The sequence below is a fragment of the Schistocerca gregaria genome, chromosome 3 (genome assembly GCF_023897955.1).
Source record: "Schistocerca gregaria isolate iqSchGreg1 chromosome 3, iqSchGreg1.2, whole genome shotgun sequence".
Lineage (NCBI taxonomy): Eukaryota > Metazoa > Arthropoda > Insecta > Orthoptera > Acrididae > Schistocerca > Schistocerca gregaria.
In genome coordinates this window covers 97438523-97459857 of record NC_064922.1, presented here as the reverse complement: position 1 = coordinate 97459857, position 21335 = coordinate 97438523, and positions in this window count along the sequence as shown.

The window sequence follows — 21335 nt, the reverse complement described above, 5'->3', positions numbered from 1 at the left end:
AGAAAAGACCGCATGGTGCCTGTTGTATTCAATCTCGTTGCAATTTATGTGTTTCATCAATACTCTTTAGGGCCACAGAATACAGAACGCCTCCAGATGTGCTTCGGAAACTACTGCTGGCCTTCAAGGGAACGATCAAAGAGTAGTCAGCTTGAGACCTTACTCCCATGGAGAAAAATCCGCATGGTGCCTGTTGTATTCTATCCCAATGCAATTTCTGTGTTTCAACATCACTCTGAAGGTCCACAGATTACAGAATGCCAAAAGATATGCTTCGGAAACTACTACTGGTCTCCCAGGAATCGAACGATGCGTAGACAGGTTGAGACATTACGCCCATGGAGAAAAGCACTCATGGTGCCTGTTGTATTCAAGCCAAATGAATTTTCTGTGTTTCATCAACACTCTGAAGGTCCACAGATTACAGAATGCCTAGAGATGTGCTTCGGAAACTACTACTGGTCTTCCAGGAATCGATCAAAGCGTACTCAGTTTGAGACATTACTCCCATGGAGAAAAGTCCGCATGGAGCCTGTTGTATTCACTCCTGATGCAATCTCGGTGTTTCATCACCACTGTGAAGGTCCACAGACTACAGAATGCTTCCACATGTGCTTCGGAAACTACTACTGGTCTTCCAGGGATCGATCAAAGCGTTGACAGATTGAGACATTATGCCCATGGAAAAAAGGTCGCATGGTGTTTGTTGTATTCAATCCTGATTCAATTTCTGTGTTTCATCAACACTCTGAATTTCCACAGATTAAAGAAAGCCTCCAGATGTGTTTCGGAAACTATTACTTATCTTCCAGGGAACGATCAAAGCGTTGACAGTTTGAAACATTACTCCTATGGAGAAAAGTCTGCATGGTGCCTATTGTATTCAAGCATGATGCAATTTCTGTGTTTCATCCACACTCTGAAGGTCCAATGTTTACATAATGCCACCAGATGTGCTTGGAAACTACTACTGGTCTCCAAGGAATCAATCAAAGCGTAGAGAGTTTGAGACATTACTCCCATTGAGAAAAGTCCCCATGGCGCCTGTTGTATTCTATCCCGATGCAATTTCTGTGTTTCATCAACACTCTGAAGGTCCACAGATTGCAGAATGACTCAAGATGAACTTCGAAAACTAATACTAATCTTCCAGGGATCGATCAAAACGCAGACAGATTGGGACAGTACTCGCATGGAGAAAAATCCCCGCTTGTTGCCTGTTATTTACAATCCCGATGCAATTTCTGTGTTTCATCATCACTCTGAAGGTCCACATATTACACAATTCCTCCAGATGTGCTTCGGAAATTACTACTGGTCTTCCAGGGAACGATCAAATTGTAGACAGATTGAGACATTACTCCCATGGAGTAAAGTCCGCATGGTTCCTGTGTGTATTCAATCTCGCTGCTAATTCAGTGTTTCATCAACACTCTGAAGGTCCACAGATTACAGATTTCCTCCAGATGTGCTTCGGAAACTACCACTGGCCTTCCAGGAATCGATCAAAAGCGTAGACAGTATCAGACATTACTCCCCTGGAGAAAAGTCCGCATGGTGGCTGTTGTCTTCGTTCCCGATGCAATTTCTGTGTTTCATCAGAATTCTGAAGGTCCACAGATTACAGAATGCCTCCCGATGTGCTTCGGAAGCTACTACTGGTCTTCGAGGAATCGATCAAAACGTACACAGTTTGAGACATTACTCGCATGGAGAAATGTCCGCATGGTGCCTGTTGTATTCAATCCTTGTGCAATTTCTGTGCTTTATCAACACTCTGAAAGTCCACAGATTAGGCAATGCCTCGAGATGTGCTTCCGAAACTATTACTGGTCAACAGGTAACCATCAAAGCGTAGACAGTTTGAGATATTACTCCCATGGCGAAAAGTCCGCATGGTGCTTTGGTATTCCTTCACGATGCAATTTCTGTGTTTCATCAAGAATCTGAAGGTCCACAGATTACAGAATGCCTCTAGATGTGCTTCGGAAACTGCTACTGGTCTTCCAGGGAACGACCAAAGCGTAGACAGTTTGAGACATTACGCCCATTGAGAAAAGCCCTCATGGTGCCTGTTGTATTCAATCGAAATGAATTTTCTGTGTTTCATCAACACTCTGAAGGTCCACAGATTACAGAATGCCTCCAGATGTGCTTCGGAAACTACTACTGGTCTTCCAGGAATCGATCAACGCGTACTCAGTTTGAGACATTACTCCCATGGAGAAAAGTCAACATGGTGCCTGTTGAATTCAATCCCGATACAATTTCTGTATTTTATCAACACTCTGAAGGTCCACAGATTACAGAATTTCTCCAGATGTGCTTCGGAAACTACTACTGGTCTTCCAGGGAACGATTAAATCGGAGATAGTTTGAGATATTACTCCCATGGAGAAAAAACATAATGGTGACTGTTGTATTCAATCACGATGGAATGTCTGTGTTTCATCAACACTCGGAAGGTCTACAGATTACCGAATGCCTCCAGATGTACTTCGGAAACTACCACTGGTCTTCCAGGGAAAGATTAAAGCCTAGACAATTTGAGACATTACTCTCATGGAGAAAAGTCCGCATGGTGTCTGTTGTATACAATCCCGATGCAATCTCTGTGTTTCATCAACACTCTGAAGGACCACAGATTACAGAAAGCCTCCAGATGTGCTTCGGAAACTCTTACTGGTCTTCCACTGAACGATCGAAGCGTAGACAGTTTGAGACATTACTACCATGGAGAAAAATCCGCATGGTGACTGTTGTATTCTATCCCGATGCAATTTCTGTGTTTCATCAAGACTCTAAAGGTCCACCGATTACTGAATGCCTCCAGATGTGCGTCGGAAACTACTTCTGGTATTCCTGGAATCGATTAAAGCGTACACAGTTTGAGACATTAGTCCCATGGAGAAAAGTCCGCATGGTGTCTGTTGTATTCAATCCCGATGCACTTTCTGTGTTTCATCAACACTCTGAAGCTCCACAGATTACGGAATGCCTCCAGCTGTGCTTCGGAAACTACTACTGGCCTTCCAGGGAACGATTAAAGCGTAGACAGTTTGAGACATTACTTCCTTGGAGAAAAGTCCCCACGGTGCCTGTTGTATTCAGTCCCGATGCAATTTCTGTGTTTTATCAACACTCTGAAGGTCCAATGACTACAGAATGCCTCCAGATGTTCATGGAAACTACTAATGGTCTTCGAGGAATCGATCAAAATTATTAGACACTTTGAGACATTTCTCCCATGGAGAAAAGTCCGCATTCTGCCTGTTCTATTCAATCCCGATGCAATTTCTTTGTTTTATCAACACTCTGAAGCTCCACAGATTACGGAACGCCTCCAAATGTGCTTCGGAAACTGCTACTGGTCTTCCAGGGAACCATCAAAGCGTTTACAGTTTGAGACTTTACTCCTATGGAGAAAAGTCCGCATGGTGCCTGTTGTACTCAATCCCGATGCAATTTCTGTGTTTCATCGACACTCTGAATTTCCACAGATTATACGATGCCTCCAGATGTGCTTCGGAAAGTACTACTTGTCTTCCAGGGAACGATCAAAGCGTAGACAGTTTAAGACATTACTCACGTCGAGAAAAGTCCGCATTGTGCCTTTGTATTCAATCCCGATGCATTTTCTGTGTTTCGTCAACACCCTGAAGCTCCACAGATTAAAAAATGCCTCCAGATGTTCCTCGGAAACTACTACTTGTCTTCCAGGGAAAGATTAAAGCGTAGACAATTTGAGACATTACTCTCATGGAGAAAAGTCCGGATGGTGTCTGTTGTATTCAATCCCGTTGCAATTTCTGTCTTTCATCAGCACTCGGAAGGTCCACAGATTACGTAATGCCTCCAGATGTGCTTCGGAAACTACTACTGGTCTTCCAGGGAATGATTAAAGCGTAGACAGTTTGAGACATTACTCCCACGGAGAATAGTCCATCTGGTGCCTGCTGTATTCAATCCCGGTGCAATTTTTGTGTTACATCAACACTCTGAAGCTCCACAGATTACGGAAGGAATCCAGATGTGCTTCTTAATCGACTACTTGTCTTCCAGGTAACGATCAAAATATAGACAGTTTGAGACATTACTCCCATGGAGAAAGTCCCCATGGTGCCTGTTGTATTCAATCCCGATGCAATTTCTGTGTTTCTTCAACATTCTGAAGGACTACAGATTACAGAATGCCTCCAGATGTGCTTCGGAAACTCTTACTGGACATCCACTGAACGTTCGAAGCGTAGACAGTTTGAGACATTACACCCATGGAGAAAAGTCCGCATGGTGCCTGTTGTATTCCATCCCGATGCAATTTCTGTGTTTCATCAAGACTCTAAAGGTCCACCGATTACAGAATGCCTCCAGATGTGCGTCGGAAACTACTACTGGTATTCCTGGAATCGATTAAAGCGTAGACACTTTGAGACATTACTTCCTTGGAGAAAAGTCCGCACGGTGCCTGTTGCATTCAGTCCCGATGCAATTTCTGTGTTTTATCAACACTCTGAAGGTCCAATGATTACAGAATGCCTCCAGATGTTCATGGAAACTACTAATGGTCTTCGAGGAATCGATCAAAATTATTAGACACTTTGAGACATTTTTCCCATAGAGAAAAGTCCGCATTCTGCCTGTTCCATTCAATCCCGATGCAATTTCTTTGTTTCATCAATACTCTGAAGCTCCACAGATTACGGAACGCCTCCAAATGTGCTTCGGAAACTGCTACTGGTCTTGCAGGGAACCATCAAAGCGTTTACAGTTTGAGACTTTACTCCTATAGAGAAAAGTCCGCATGGTGCCTGTTGTATTCAATCCCGATGCAATTTCCGTGTTTCATCGACACTCCGAATTTCCACAGATTATAGAATGCCTCCAGATGTGCTTCGGAAAATACTACTTGTCTTCCAGGGAACGATCAAAGCTTAGACAGTTTAAGACATTACTCACATCGAGAAAAGTCTGCATTGTGCCTTTGTATTCAATCCCGATGCACTTTCTGTGTTTCGTCAACACTCTGAAGCTCCACAGATTAAAAAATGACTCCAGATGTTCTTCGGAATCTACTACTTGTCTTCCAGGGATGGATCAAAGCGTAGACAGTTTGAGACATTACTCCCATGGAGAAAAGTGCGCATGGTGCCTGTTGTATTCAATCACGATGCGATTTCTGTGTTTCATCAACACTGTGAAGGTCCACAGATTATAGAATGCCTCCAGATGTACTTCGGAAACTACTACTGGTCTTCCAGGGAAAGATTAAAGCGTAGACAATTTGAGACATTACTCTCATGGAGAAAAGTCCTCCAGGTGCCTGTTGTATTCAATCCCGATGCAATTTCTTTGTTTCATCAACACTCGGAAGCTCCACAGATTACGGAACGCCTCGAAATGTGCTTCGGAAACTGCTACTGGTCTTCCAGGGAACCATCAACTCGTTTACAGTTTGAGACTTCACTCCTATGGAGAAAAGTCCGCATGGTGCCTGTTGTATTCAATCCCGATGCAATTTCTGTGTTTCATCGACACTCTGAATTTCCACAGATTATAGAATGCCTCCAGATGTGCTTCGGAAAGTACTACTTGTCTTCCAGGGAACGATCAATGCGTAGACAGTTTGAGACATTACTCCCCTGGAGAAAAGTCCGCATGGTGCCTGTTGTATTCAGTCCCGATGACATTTCTGTGTTTTATCAACACTCTGAAGGTCCAATGATTTCAGAATGCCTCCAGATATTCATGGAAACTACTAATGGTCTTCGAGGTATCGATCAAATTTATTAGACACTTTGAGACATTTCTCCCATGGAGAAAAGTCCGCATTCTGCCTGTTCCATTCAATCCCGATGCAATTTCTTTGTTTCATCAATACTCTGAAGCTCCACAGATTACGGAACGCCTCCAAATGTGCTTCGGAAACTGCTACTGGTCTTGCAGGGAACCATCAAAGCGTTTACAGTTTGAGACTTTACTCCTATAGAGAAAAGTCCGCATGGTGCCTGTTGTATTCAATCCCGATGCAATTTCCGTGTTTCATCGACACTCCGAATTTCCACAGATTATAGAATGCCTCCAGATGTGCTTCGGAAAATACTACTTGTCTTCCAGGGAACAATCAAAGCTTAGACAGTTTAAGACATTAATTCACATCGAGAAAAGTCTGCATTGTGCCTTTGTATTCAATCCCGATGCACTTTCTGTGTTTCGTCAACACTCTAAAGCTCCACAGATTAAAAAATGCCTCCAGATGTTCTTCGGAATCTACTACTTGTCTTCCAGGGATGGATCAAAGCGTAGACAGTTTGAGACATTACTCCCATGGAGAAAAGTGCGCATGGTGCCTGTTGTATTCAATCACGAAGCGATTTCTGTGTTTCATCAACACTGTGAAGGTCCACAGATTATAGAATGCCTCCAGAAGTACTTCGGAAACTACTACTGGTCTTCCAGGGAAAGATTAAAGCGTAGACAATTTGAGACATTACTCTCATGGAGAAAAGTCCTCCTGGTGTCTGTTGTATTCAATCCCGATGCAATTTCTGTGTTTCATCAACACTCTGAAAGTCCACAGATTACATAATGAATCTAGATGTACTTCAAAAACTACTACTGGTCTTAAAGCGAACGATCAAATCGTAGACAGTTTGTGACTTTACTCCCATGGAGAAAGTCCGCATGGTGCCTGTTGTATTTAATCCCGGTGCAATTTCTGTGTTTCATCAACACTCTGAATTTACACAGATTGGAGAATGAATCCTGATTAGTTTCGGAAACTGCTACTTGTCTTTCAGGGAACGATAACAGCGTAGACAATTTGAGACATTACTCTCATGGAGAAAAGTCTGCATGGTGTCTTTTGTATTCCATCCAGATGCAATTTCTGTGTTTCATCAACACTCTGAAAGTCCACAGATTACAGAATTCCTCCAGATGTGCTTGGTTACTACTGGTCTTCGAGGATTCGATCAAAATTCGTAGACAGTTAGAGACATTTCTCCCATTGAGAAAAGTAAGCATCGGGCCTGTTGTATTTAATCCCGATGCTATTTCTGTGTTCCATCAACACTCTGAAGGACCACAGATTACAGAATGGCTCCAGATGTGTTTCGGAAACTACTACTGGTCTTCCAGAGAACGATGAAAGCGTTGACAGTTTGAGACATTACTCCCATGGAGAAAAGTCCGCATCGTGCCTGTTGTATTCAATACCAATTCAATTTTTGTGTTCCATTAACACTCTGAAACTCCACAGATTACCGAATGCCTCCAGATGTGCTTCTTAATATACTACTTGTCTTTCAGGGAACGATCAAAATGTAGACAGTTTGAGACATTACTCCCATGGAGAAAGTCCGCATGGTGACTGTTGTATCAATCGCGATGCAATTTCTGTGTGTCTTCAACATTCTGAAGGTCCACGGATTACAGAATGCCTCCAGATGTGCTTCGGAACTGTTACTGGACTTCCACTGAAGAATCGAAGCATAGACAGTTTGAGAGTTTACTCCCATGGTGAAAAGTTCGCAATGTGCCTATTGTATTCTATCCCGATGCAATTTCTGTGTTTCATCAACACTCTGAAGCTCCACAGATTACGGAATGCCTCCAGCTGTGCTTCGGAAACTACTACTGGCCTGCCAGGGAACGATTAATGCGTAGACAGTTTGAGACATTACTTTCTTGGAGAAAAATCCGCACGGTGCCTGTTGTATTCAGTCCCGATGCAATTTCTGTGTTTTATCAACACTCTGAAGGTCCAATGATTACAGAATGCCTCCAGATGTTCATGGAAACTACTATTGGTCTTCGAGGAATCGATCAAAATTATTAGACACTTTGAGACATTTCTCCCATGGGGAAAATTCCGCATTCCGCCTGTTCTATTCAATCCCGATGCAATTTCTTTGTTTCATCAACACTCTGAAGCTCCACAGATTACGGAACGCCTCCAAATGTGCTTCGGAAACTGCTACTGGTCTTCCAGGGAACCATCAAAGCGTTTACAGTTTGAGATTTTACTCCTATGGAGAAAAGTCCGCATGGTACCTGTTGTATTCAATCCCGATGCAATTACTGTGTTTCATCGACACTCTGAATTTCCACAGATTATAGAATGCCTCCAGATGTGCTTCGGAAAGTACTACTTGTCTTCCAGGGAACGATCAAATCGTAGACAGTTTAAGACATTACTCACATCGAGAAAAGTCCGCATTGTGCCTTTTGTATTCAATCCCGATGCATTTTCTGTGTTTCGTGAACACTCTGAAACTCAACAGATTAAAAAATGCCTCCAGATGTTCCTCGAAAACTACTACTTGTCTTTCAGGGGAGGATCAAAGCGTAGACAGTTTGTGACATTACTCCCATGGAGAAGAGTCCGCATGGTGCCTGTTGTATTCAATCACGATGCGATTTCTGTGTTTCATCAACACTGTGAACGTCCACAGATTACAGAATGCCTCATGATGTACTTCGGAAACTACTACTGGTCTTCCAGGGAAAGATTAAAGCGTAGAGAATTTGAGATATTACTCTCATGGAGAAAAGTCTGCATGGTGTCTTTTGTATTCCATCCAGATGCAATTTCTGTGTTTCATCAACACTCTGAAAGTCCACAGATTACAGAATTCCCCCAGATGTGCTTGGTTACTACTGGTCTTCGAAGATTCGATCAAAATTCGTAGACAGTTAGAGACATTTCTCCCATTGAGAAAAGTAAGCATCGGGCCTGTTGTATTTAATCCCGATGCAATTTCTGTGTTCCATCAACACTCTGAAGGACCACAGATTACAGAATGGCTCCAGATGTGTTTCGGAAACTACTACTGGTCTTCCAGAGAACGATGAAAGCGTTGACAGTTTGAGACATTACTCCCATGGAGAAAAGTCCGCATGGTGCGTGTTGTATTCAATCCCGATGCATTTTCTGTGTTTCGTCAACACTCTGAAGATCAACCGGTTACGGAATGCCTCCAGATGTGCTTCGGAAACTACTACTGGTCTTCCAGGGACTAATTAAAGCGTAGACAGTTTGAGACATAACACCCATGGAGAAAAGTCCGCATCGTGCCTGTTGTATTCAATACCAATTCAATTTTTGTGTTCCATTAACACTCTGAAACTCCACAGATTACCGAATGCCTACAGATGTGCTTCTTAATATACTACTTGTCTTTCAGGGAACGATCAAAATGTAGACAGTTTGAGACATTACTCCCATGGAGAAAGTCCGCATGGTGACTGTTGTATCAATCGCGAAGCAATTTCTGTGTGTCTTCAACATTCTGAAGGTCCACGGATTACAGAATGCCTCCAGATGTGCTTCGGAACTGTTACTGGACTTCCACTGAAGAATCGAAGCGTAGACAGTTTGAGAGTTTACTCCCATGGTGAAAAGTTCGCAATGTGCCTATTGTATTCTATCCCGATGCAATTTCTGTGTTTCATCAACACTCTGAAGCTCCACAGATTACGGAATGCCTCCAGCTGTGCTTCGGAAACTACTACTGGCCTGCCAGGGAACGATTAATGCGTAGACAGTTTGAGACATTACTTTCTTGGAGAAAAATCCGCACGGTGCCTGTTGTATTCAGTCCCGATGCAATATCTGTGTTTTATCAACACTCTGAAGGTCCAATGATTACAGAATGCCTCCAGATGTTCATGGAAACTACTAATGGTCTTCGAGGAATCGATCAAAATTATTAGACACTTTGAGACATTTCTCCCATGGGGAAAATTCCGCATTCCGCCTGTTCTATTCAATCCCGATGCAATTTCTTTGTTTCATCAACACTCTGAAGCTCCACAGATTACGGAACGCCTCCAAATGTGCTTCGGAAACTGCTACTGGTCTTCCAGGGAACCATCAAAGCGTTTACAGTTTGAGATTTTACTCCTATGGAGAAAAGTCCGCATGGTACCTGTTGTATTCAATCCCGATGCAATTTCTGTGTTTCATCGACACTCTGAATTTCCACAGATTATAGAATGCCTCCAGATGTGCTTCGGAAAGTACTACTTGTCTTCCAGGGAACGATCAAATCGTAGACAGTTTAAGACATTATTCACATCGAGAAAAGTCCGCATTGTGCCTTTGTATTCAATCCCGATGCATTTTCTGTGTTTCGTCAACACTCTGAAGCTCCACAGATTAAAAAATGCCTCCAGATGTTCCTCGGAAACTACTACTTGTCTTCCAGGGAAGGATCAAAGCGCAGACAGTTTCAGACATTACTCCAATGGAGAAAAGTCCGCATGGTGCCTGTTGTATTCAATCACGATGCGATTTCTGTGTTTCATCAACACTCTGAAGGTCAACAGATTACAGAATGATTAGGGATGTGCTTCGGAAACTACTACAGGTCTTTCAGAGAACGATCAAAGCGTAGACAGTTTGAGACATAACTCCCATGGAGAAAAGTCCGCATGGTGCCGGTTGTATTCAATCCAGATGCAATTTCTGTGTTCATCAACACTCTGAAGGCCCACAGATTACAGAATGCCTCTAGATGTGCTTGGAAACTACTACTGGTGTTCGAGGAATCGATCAAAATTCGCAGACAGTTAGAGATATTTATCCCATGGAGAAAAGTGAGCATCGTGCCCCTTGTATTTCATCCCGATGCAATTTTTGTGTTACATCAAGACTGTAAAGGTCCACCGATTACAGAATGCTTCCAGAAGTTCGTCGTAAACTACTACTGGTCTTCCTGGAATTGATTAAAGCGAACACAGTTTGAGACATTACTCCCATGGACAAAAGTCCGCATGGTGCCTGTTGTATTGAATCCCGATGCAATTTCTGTGTATCATCAACACTCTGAAGCTTCACAGATTACGGAATGCCTCCAGCTGTGCTTCGGAAACTACTACTGGCCTTCCAGGGAATGATTAAAGCGTAGACTGTTTGAGACATTACTCCCCTGGAGAGAAGTCCGCATGGTGCCCGTGGTATTCTGTTCCGATGACATTTCTGTGTTTCATCGACACTCTCAAGGTCCACAAATTACAGAATGACTCAGGATGTGCTTCGGAAACCACTACTGGTCTTCGAGGAATCGATCAAAATTCGTAGACAGTTTGAGAAATTTCTCCCATGGAGAAAAGTTTGCATCATGCTTTTTGTCTTCATTCCCGTTGCAATTTCTGTGTTTCATTAACACTCGGAAGGTCTACAGATTACCGAATGCCTCCAAATTTACTTCGGAAACTACTACTGTTCTTCCAGGGAAAGATTAAAACGTAGACAATTTGAGACATTACTCTCATGGAGAAAAGTCCGCATGGTGTCTGTTGTATTCAATCCCGATGCAATTTCTGTGTTTCACCAACACTCTGAAGGTCCCCAGATTACAGAATTCCTCCAGATTTGCTGCGGAAACCACTACTGGTCTTCCAGCGAACGATCAAATCGGAGACAGTTTGAGAAATGACTCCGATGGAGAAAAAACATATTGGTGCCTGTTGGATTCAATCACGATGCAATTTCTGTGTTTCTTCAACACTCTGAAGGTCCACAGATTATAGAATTTCTCCAGATGTGCTGCGGAAACTACTACTGGTCTTCCAGGGAACGATCAAATCGGAGAAAGTTTGAGAAATGACTCCGATGGAGAAAAAACATAATGGTGCCTGTTGGATTCAATCGCGATGCAATTTCTGTGTTCCATCAACACTCTGAAGGCCCACAGATTACAGAATGCCTCCAGATGTGATTCGGAAACTACTACAGGTCTTCCAGTGAAGGATCAAAGCGTAGCCAGTTTGAGACATTACTACCATGGAGAAAAGTCCGCATGGTGCCTGTTGTATTCAATCCCGATGCAATTTCTGTGTTTCATCAACACTATGAATTTACACAGATTAGAGAATGAATCCTGATTAGTTTCGGAAACTACTAACTGTCTTTCAGGGAACGATAAAATCGTAGACAATTTGAGACATCACTCAGACGGAGAAAACTCCGCAAGGTGCCTGTTGTATTCTATCCCGATGCAATTTCTGTGTTTTATCAACATTTTGAAGGTCAACCGATTTCAGAATGCCTCCAGAAGTGCTTCTCAAACTACTACAGGTCTTTTAGAGAACGATCAAAGCGTAGACAGTTTGATACATTACTCCCTTGGAGAAAAGTCCGCATGGTGACTGTTGTATTCAGTACCGGTGCAATTTCTGTGTTTTATCAACGCTCTGAAGGTCCAATGATTACAGAATGCCTCCAGATGTTCATGGAAACTACTAATGGTCTTCGAGGAATCGATCAAAATTATTAGATAGTTTGAGACATTTCTCCCATGGAGAAAAGTCCGCATTCTGCCTGTTCTATTCAATCCCGATGCAATTTCTGTGTTTCATCAACACTCTGAGGCTCCACAGATTACGGAACGCCTCCAGATGTGCTTCGGAAACTGCTACTGGTCTTCCAGGGAACCATCATAGCGTTTACAGTTTGAGACATTACTCCTAAGGAGAAAAGTCCGCATGGTGCCTGTTGTATTAAATCCCGATGCAATTTCCTTGTTTAATCGCCAATCTCAATTTCCACAAATTATAGAACGCCTCCGGATGTTCTTCGGAAAGTACTACTTGTCTTCCAGGGAACGATCAATGCGTAGACAGATTAAGACATTACTCACATCGAGAAAGGTCCGCATTGTGCCTTTTGTATTCAATCCCGATGCATTTTCTGTGTTTCGTCAACACTCTGAAGCTCAACAGATTAAAAAATGCCTCCAGATGTTCCTCGAAAACTACTACTTGTCTTCCAGGGAAGGATCAAAGCGTAGACAGTTTGTGACATTTCTCCCATGGAGAAAAGTCGCATTCTGCCTGTTCTATTCAATCCCGATGCAATTTCTGTGTTTCATCAACACTCTGAAGCTCCACAGATTACGGAACGCCTCCAGATGTGCTTCGAAAACTACTACTGGCCTTCCAGGGAATGATTGAAGCGTCGATAGTTTGAGACATTTCTCCCATGGAGAAAAGTGCGCATGGTGCCTGTTATATTCAGTCCCGATGTAATTTCTGTGTTTTATCAACACTCTGAAGGTCCAATAATTACAGAATGCCACCAGATATTCATGGAAACTACTAATGGTCTTCGAGGAATCGATAAAAATTATTAGACAGTTTGAGACATTGCTCCCATGGAGAAAAGTCCGCATGGTGACAGTTCTATTCAATCCCGATGCAATTTCTGTGTTTCATCAACGCTCTGAAGGTCCACAGATTACAGTATGCCTCCAGATGTGATTCGGCAACTACTACTGGTCATCCATGGAACGATCAAAGCGTTTACAGATTGTGAATTACCCCCATGGAGAAAAGTCCGCACGGTGCCTGTTGTATTCAATCCCGATGCAATTTCTCTGTTTCATCAACACTCTGAATTTACACAGATTAGGAATTTCTCCAGATGAGCTTCGGTTAATTCTACAGGTCTCCCAGGAATCGGTCAAAGTGTAGACAGTTTGAGACATTACTCCCATTGAGAAAAAACTGCATGGTGCCTGATGTATTCAAGCCCGATGCAATTTCTGTGTTTCATCAACACTCTGAAGGTCCACAGATTAAAGAATTTCTCCAGATGTGCATGGAAACTACTACCGGTCTTCGAGGAATCGATCAATATTCGTAGGCATTTAGAGACATTTCTAACATGGAGAAAAGTAAGCATCGTGACTGTTGTATTTAATCCCGATGCAATTTCTGTGCTTCATCAAGACTCTGAAGGTCCACCGATTACAGAATGCCTCCAGATAGGCGTCGGAAACTACTCCTGGTCTTCCTGGAACCGATTAAAGCGTACACAGTATGACACATTACTCCCATGGTGAAAAGGCCTCATGGTGCCTGTTGTATTCAATCCCGATGCAATTTCTGTGTTTCATCAACACTCTGAAGCTCCATGGATTACGGAATGCCTCCAGATGTGCTTCTTAATCTACTACTTGTCTTCCAGGGAACGATCAAAATGTAGACAGTTTGAGACATTACTCCCATGGAGAATGTACACATGGTACCTGTTGTATTCTTCCCGATGCAATATCTGTGTTTCTTCAACATTCTGAAGGTCCACAGATTAAAGAATTTCTCCAGATGAGCTTCGGTTACTTCTACAGGTCTCCCAGGAATCGGTCAAAGTGTAGACAGTTTGAGACATTACTCCCATTGAGAGAAAACTGCATGGTGCCTGTTATATTCAATCCCGATGCTATTTCTGTGTTACATCAACACTCTGAAGGCCCACAGATTACAGAATGCCTCCAGATGAGGTTCGGTTACTTCTACAGGTCTCCCAGGAATCGGTCAAAGTGTAGACAGTTTGAGACATTACTCCCATTGAGAAAAAACTGCATGGTGCCTGATGTATTCAAGCCCGATGCAATTTCTGTGTTTCATCAACACTCTGAAGGCCCACAGATTAAAGAATATCTCCAGATGAGCTTCGGTTCCTTCTACAGGTCTCCCAGGAATCGGTCAAAGTGTAGACAGTTTGAGACATTACTCCCATTTAGGAAAAACTGCATGGTGCCTGTTGTATTCAATCCCGATGCAATTTCTGTGTTTCGTGAACACTCTGAAGATATACCGATTACAGAAAGCCTCCAGATGTCCTTCGGAAACTACTACTGGTCTTCCAGGGAATGATTAAAGCGTAGACAGTTTGAGACATTACCGCCATTGAGAAAAGTCCGCGTAGTGCTTGGTGTATTAAATCCCTTTGCAATTTCTGTGTTTCGTCAACACTCTGAAGGTCCACCGATTACAGAATGCCTCCACATGTGCGTCGGAAATTACTAATGGTCTTCCTGGAATCGATTAAAGCGTACACAGTTTGAGATATTACTCCCGTGGAGAAAAGTCCGCATGGTGCCTGTTGTATTCAATCCTGTTACAATTTGTGTGTTTCAACAACACTGTGAAGCTCCACAGATTACGGAATGCCTCCAGATGTGCTTCGGAAACTACTACTGGTCTTCCAGGGAATGATTAAGCGTATACAGTTTGAGACATTACTCCCATGGAGAAAAGTCCGCATGGTGAATGTTGTATTCAATGCCGATTCAATTTTAGTGTTCCATCAACAATCTGAAGCTCCCCAGATTACGGAATGCCTCCATATGTGCTTCTTAATCTACTACTGGTATTCCAGGGAACGATCAAAATGAAGACAGTTTGAGACATTATTCCCACGGAGAATAGTCCGCATGGTGCCTGTTGTATTCAATCCCAATGCAATTTCTGTGTTTCATCAACACTCGGAAGGTCTACAGATTACCGAATGCATCCAGATGTACTTCGGAAACTACTACTCGTCTTCCATGGAAGATTAAAGCGTAGACTATTTGAGACATTACTCTCATTGAGAAAAGTCCGCATGGTGTCTGTTTTATTCAATTCCGATGCAATTTCTGTGTTACATCAACACTCTGAAGGCCCACAGGTTACAGAATGCCTCCAGATGAGCTTCGGTTACTTCTACTGGTCTCCCAGGAATCGGTCAAAGTGTAGACAGTTTGAGACATTACTCCCATTGAGAAAAAACTGCATGGTGCCTGTTGTATTCAAGCCCGATGCAATTTCTGTGGTTCATTAACAATCTGAAGGCCCACAGATTAAAGAATGTCTCCAGATGAGCTTCGGTTACTTCTACAGGTCTCCCAGGACTCGGTCAAAGTGTAGACAGTTTGAGACATTACTCCCATTGAGAAAAAACTGCATGGCGCCTGTTGTATTCAATCCCGATGAAATTTCCGTGTTACATCAACACTCTGAAGGCCCACAGATTACAGAATGCCTCCAGATGAGCTTCGGTTACTTCTACAGGTCTCCCAGGAATCGGTCAAAGTGTAGACAGTTTGAGACATTACTCCCATTGAGAAAAAACTGCATGGTGCCTGTTGTATTCAATCCCGATGCAATTTCTGTGTTACATCAACACTCTGAAGGCCCACAGATTACAGAATGCCTCCAGATGAGCTTCGGTTACTTCTACAGGTCTCCCAGGAATCGGTCAAAGTGTAGACAGTTTGAGACATTACTCCCATTGAGAAAAAACTGCATGGTGCCTGTTGTATACAATCCCGATGCAATTTCTGTGTTACATCAACACTCTGAAGGCCCACAGATTACAGAATGCCTCCAGATAAGCTTCGGTTACTTCTACAGGTCTCCCAGGAATCGGTCAAAGTGTAGACAGTTTGAGACATTACTCCCATTGAGAAAACACTGCATGGTGCCTGTTATATTCAATCCCGATGCAATTTCTGTGTTACATCAACACTCTGAAGGCCCACAGATTACAGAATGCCTCCAGATGAGCTTCGGTTACTTCTACAGGTCTCCCAGGAATCGGTCAAAGTGTAGACAGTTTGAGACATTACTCCCATTGAGAAAAAACTGCATGGTGCCTGTTGTATTCAAGCCCGATGCAATTTCTGTGTTTCATCAACACTCTGAAGGCCCACAGATTAAAGAATTTCTCCAGATGAGCTTCGGTTACTTCTACAGGTCTCCCAGGAATCGGTCAAAGTGTAGACAGTTTGAGACATTACTCCCATTGAGAAAAAACTGCATGGTGCCTGTTGTATTCAATCCCCATGCAGTTCCTGTGTTTCATAAACACTCTGAAGGTCCACAGATTACAGAATGCCTCCAGATGTGCTTCGGAAACTACTACAGGTCTTCCAGGGAATGATTAAAGCGTAGACAGTTTCAGACATAACTCCCATGGAGAAAAGTCCTCATGGTGCCTGTTGTATGCAATCCCGATTCAATTTTTGTGTTCCATCAACACTCTGAAGCTCCACAGATTACCGAATGCCTCCAGAGGTGCTCTTAATCAACTACTTGTCTTCCAGGGAACGATGAAAATGTAGAAAGTTTGAGACATTACTCATATGGAGAAAAGTCCGCATGGTGCCTATTGTATTCTATCAAAATGCAATTTCTGTGTGTCATCAAGACTCTGAAGGTCCACCGATTACAGAATGCCGCCAGATAGGCGTCGGAAACTACTCCTGGTCTTCCTGGAACAGATTAAAGCGTACACAGTATGAGACATTACTCCCATGGTGAAAAGTCCTCATGGTGCCTGTTGTATTCAATCCCGATGCAATTTCTGTGTTTCTTCAACACTCTGAAGCTCCATGGATTACGGAATGCCTCCAGATGTGCTTCTTAATCTACTACTTGTCTTCCAGGGAACGATCAAAATGTAGACAGTTTGAGACATTACTCCCATGGAGAAAGTCCGCATGGGGCCTGTTGTATTCTTCCCGATGCAATTTCTGTGTTTCTTTAACATTCTGAAGGTCCACAGATTACAGAATGCCTCCAGATGAGCTTCTATTACTTCTACAGGTCTCCCAGGAATCGGTCAAAGTGTAGACAGTTAGAGACATTACTCCCATTGAGAAAAAACTGCATGGTGCCTGTTGTATTCAATCCCGATGCAATTTCTGTGTTACATCAACACTCTGAAGGCCCACAGATTACAGAATGCCTCCAGATGAGCTTCGGTTACTTCTACAGGTCTCCCAGGAATCGGTCAAAGTGTAGACAGTTTGAGACATAAATCACATTGAGAAATAAATGCATGGTGCCTGTTGTATTCAATCCCGATGCAATTTCTGTGTTACATCAACACTCTGAAGGTCCACAGATTACAGAATGCCTCCAGACGTGCTTCGGAATCTCTTACTGGACTTCCACTGAACGATTGAAGCGTTGACAGTTTGAGACCTTACTCACATGGAGAAAAGTCCGCATGATGCCTATTGTATTCTATCCCGATGCAATTTCTGTGTTTCATCAACACTCTGAAGGCCCACAGATTACAGAGTGCCTCCAGATGTGCTTGGAAACTACTACTGGTCTTCGAGGAATCGATCAATATTCGTAGGCATTTAGAGACATTTCTCACATGGAGAAAAGTAAGCATCGTGACTGTTGTATTTAATCCCGATGCAATATCTGTGTTTCATCAAGACTCTGAAGGTCCACCGATTACAGAATGCCTCCAGATAGGCGTCGGAAACTACTCCTGGTCTTCCTGGAACCGATTAAAGCGTAAACAGTATGAGACATTACTCCCATGGTGAAAAGACCTCATGGTGCCTGTTGTATTCAATCCCGATGCAATTTCTGTGTTTCATCAACACTCTGAAGCTCCATGGATTACGGAATGCCTCCAGATGTGCTTCTTAATCTACTACTTGTCTTCCAGGGAACGATCAAAATGTAGACAGTTTGAGACATTACTCCCATGGAGAAAGTACGCATGGTACCTGTTGTATTCTTCCCGATGCAATTTCTGTGTTTCTTCAACATTCTGAAGGTCCACAGACTACAGAATGCCTCCAGATGAGCTTCGGTTACTTCTACAGGTCTCCCAGGAATCGGTCAAAGTGTAGACAGTTTGAGACATTACTCCCATTGAGAAAAAACTGCATGGTGCCTGTTATATTCAATCCCGATGCAATTTCTGTGTTACATCAACACTCTGAAGGCCCACAGATTACAGAATGCCTACCAGATGAGCTTCGGTTACTTCTACAGGTCTCCCAGGATTCGGTCAAAGTGTAGACAGGTTGAGACATTACTCCCATTGAGAAAAAACAGCATGGTGCCTGTTGTATTCAAGCCCGATGCAATTTCTGTGTTTCATCAACACTCTGAAGGCCCACAGATTAAAGAATTTCTCCAGATGAGCTTCGGTTACTTCTACAGGTCTCCCAGGAATCGGTCAAAGTGTAGACAGTTTGAGACATTACTCCCATTGAGAAAAAATTGCATGGTGCCTGTTGTATTCAATCCCGATGCAATTTCTGTGTTTCATCAACACTCTGAAGGCCCACAGATTACAGAATGCCTCCAGATGAGCTTCGGTTACTTCTACAGGTCTCCCAGGAATCGGTCAAAGGGTAGACAGTTTGAGACATTACTCCCATTGAGAAAAAACTGCATGGTGCCTGTTGTATTCAAGCCCGATGCAACTTCTGTGTTTCATCAACACTCTGAAGGCCCACAGATTAAAGAATTTCTCCAGATGAGCTTCGGTTACTTCTACAGGTCTCCCAGGAATCGGTCAAAGTGTAGACAGTTTGAGACATTACTCCCATTGAGAAAAAACTGCATGGTGCCTGTTGTATTCAATCCCCATGCAGTTCCTGTGTTTCATAAACACTCTGAAGGTCCAGAGATTACAGAATGCCTCCAGATGTGCTTCGGAAACTACTGCAGGTCTTCCAGGGAATGATTAAAGCGTAGACAGTTTCAGACATAACTCCCATGGAGAAAAGTCCTCATGGTGCCTGTTGTATGCAATCCCGATTCAATTTTTGTGTTCCATCAACACTCTGAAGCTCCACAGATTACCGAATGCCTCCAGAGGTGCTCTTAATCTACTACTTGTCTTCCAGGGAACGATGAAAATGTCGAAAGTTTGAGACATTACTCCCATGGAGAAAGTCCGCATGGTGCCTGTTGTATTCAATCCCGATGCAATTTCTGTGTTTCTTCCACATTCTGAAGGTCCAGAGATTACGGAATGCCTCCAGACGTGCTTCGGAAACTCTTACTGGACTTCCACTGAACGATTGAAGCGTAGACAGTTTGAGACATTACTCATATGGAGAAAAGTCCGCATGGTGCCTATTTTATTCTATCAAAATGCAATTTCTGTGTTTCATCAACACTCTGAAGGCCCACAGATTACAGAGTGCCTCCAGATGTGCTTGGAAACTACTACTGGTCTTCGATTAATCTATCAAAATTCGTAGGCAGTTAGAGACATTTGTCACATGGAGAAAATTAAGCATCGTGCCTGTTGTATTTAATCCCGATGCAATTTCTGTGTGTCATCAAGACTCTGAAGTTCCACCGATTACAGAATGCCTCCAGATAGGCGTCGGAAACTACTCCTGGTCTTCCTGGAACCGATTAAAGCGTACACAGTATGAGACATTACTCCCATGGTGAAAAGTCCTCATGGTGCCTGTTGTATTTAATCCCGATGCAATTTCTGTGTTTCTTCAACACCCTGAAGCTCCATGGATTACGGAATGCCTCCAGATGTGCTTCTTAATCTGCTACTTGTCTTCCAGGGAACGATCAAAATGTAGACAGTTTGAGACATTACTCCCATGGAGAAAGTCCACATGGGGCCTGTTGTATTCTTCCTGATGCAATTTCTGTGTTTCTTTAACATTCTGAAGGTCCACAGATTAAAGAATGCCTCCAGATGAGCTTCTATTACTTCTACAGGTCTCCCAGGAATCGGTCAAAGTGTAGACAGTTTGAGACATTACTCCCATTTAGGAAAAACTGCATGGTGCCAGTTGTATTCAATCCCGATGCAATTTCTGTGTTTCGTGAACACTCTGAAGATATACCGATTACAGAAAGCCTCCAGATGTCCTTCGGAAACTACTACTGGTCTTCCAGGGAATGATTAAAGCGTAGACAGTTTGAGACATTACCGCCATTGAGAAAAGTCCGCATGGTGCTTGGTGTATTAAATCCCTTTGCAATTTCTGTGTTTCGTCAACACTCTGAAGGTCCACCGATTACAGAATGCCTCCACATGTGCGTCGGAAATTACTAATGGTCTTCCTGGAATCGATTAAAGCGTACACAGTTTGAGACATTACTCCCGTGGAGAAAACTCCGCATGGTGCCTGTTGTATTCAATCCTGTTACAATTTGTGTGTTTCAACAACACTGTGAAGCTCCACAGATTACGGAATGCCTCCAGATGTGCTTCGGAAACTACTACTGGTCTTCCAGGGAATGATTAAGCGTATACAGTTTGAGACATTACTCCCATGGAGAAAAGCCCGCATGGTGAATGTTGTATTCAATGCCGATTCAATTTTAGTGTTCCATCAACAATCTGAAGCTCCACAGATTACGGAATGCCTCCAGATGTGCTTCTTAATCTACTACTGGTCTTCCAGGGAACGATCAAAATGAAGACAGTTTGAGACATTATTCCCACGGAGAATAGTCCGCATGGTGCCTGTTGTATTCAATCCCAATGCAATTTCTGTGTTTCATCAACACTCGGAAGGTCTACAGATTACCGAATGCATCCAGATGTACTTCGGAAACTACTACTGGTCTTCCATGGAAGATTAAAGCGTAGACAATTTGAGACATTACTCTCATTGAGAAAAGTCCGCATGGTGTCTGTTGTATTCAATTCCGATGCAATTTCTGTGTTACATCAACACTCTGAAGGCCCACAGATTACAGAATGCCTCCAGATGAGCTTCGGTTACTTCTACAGGTCTCCCAGGAATCGGTCAAAGTGTAGACAG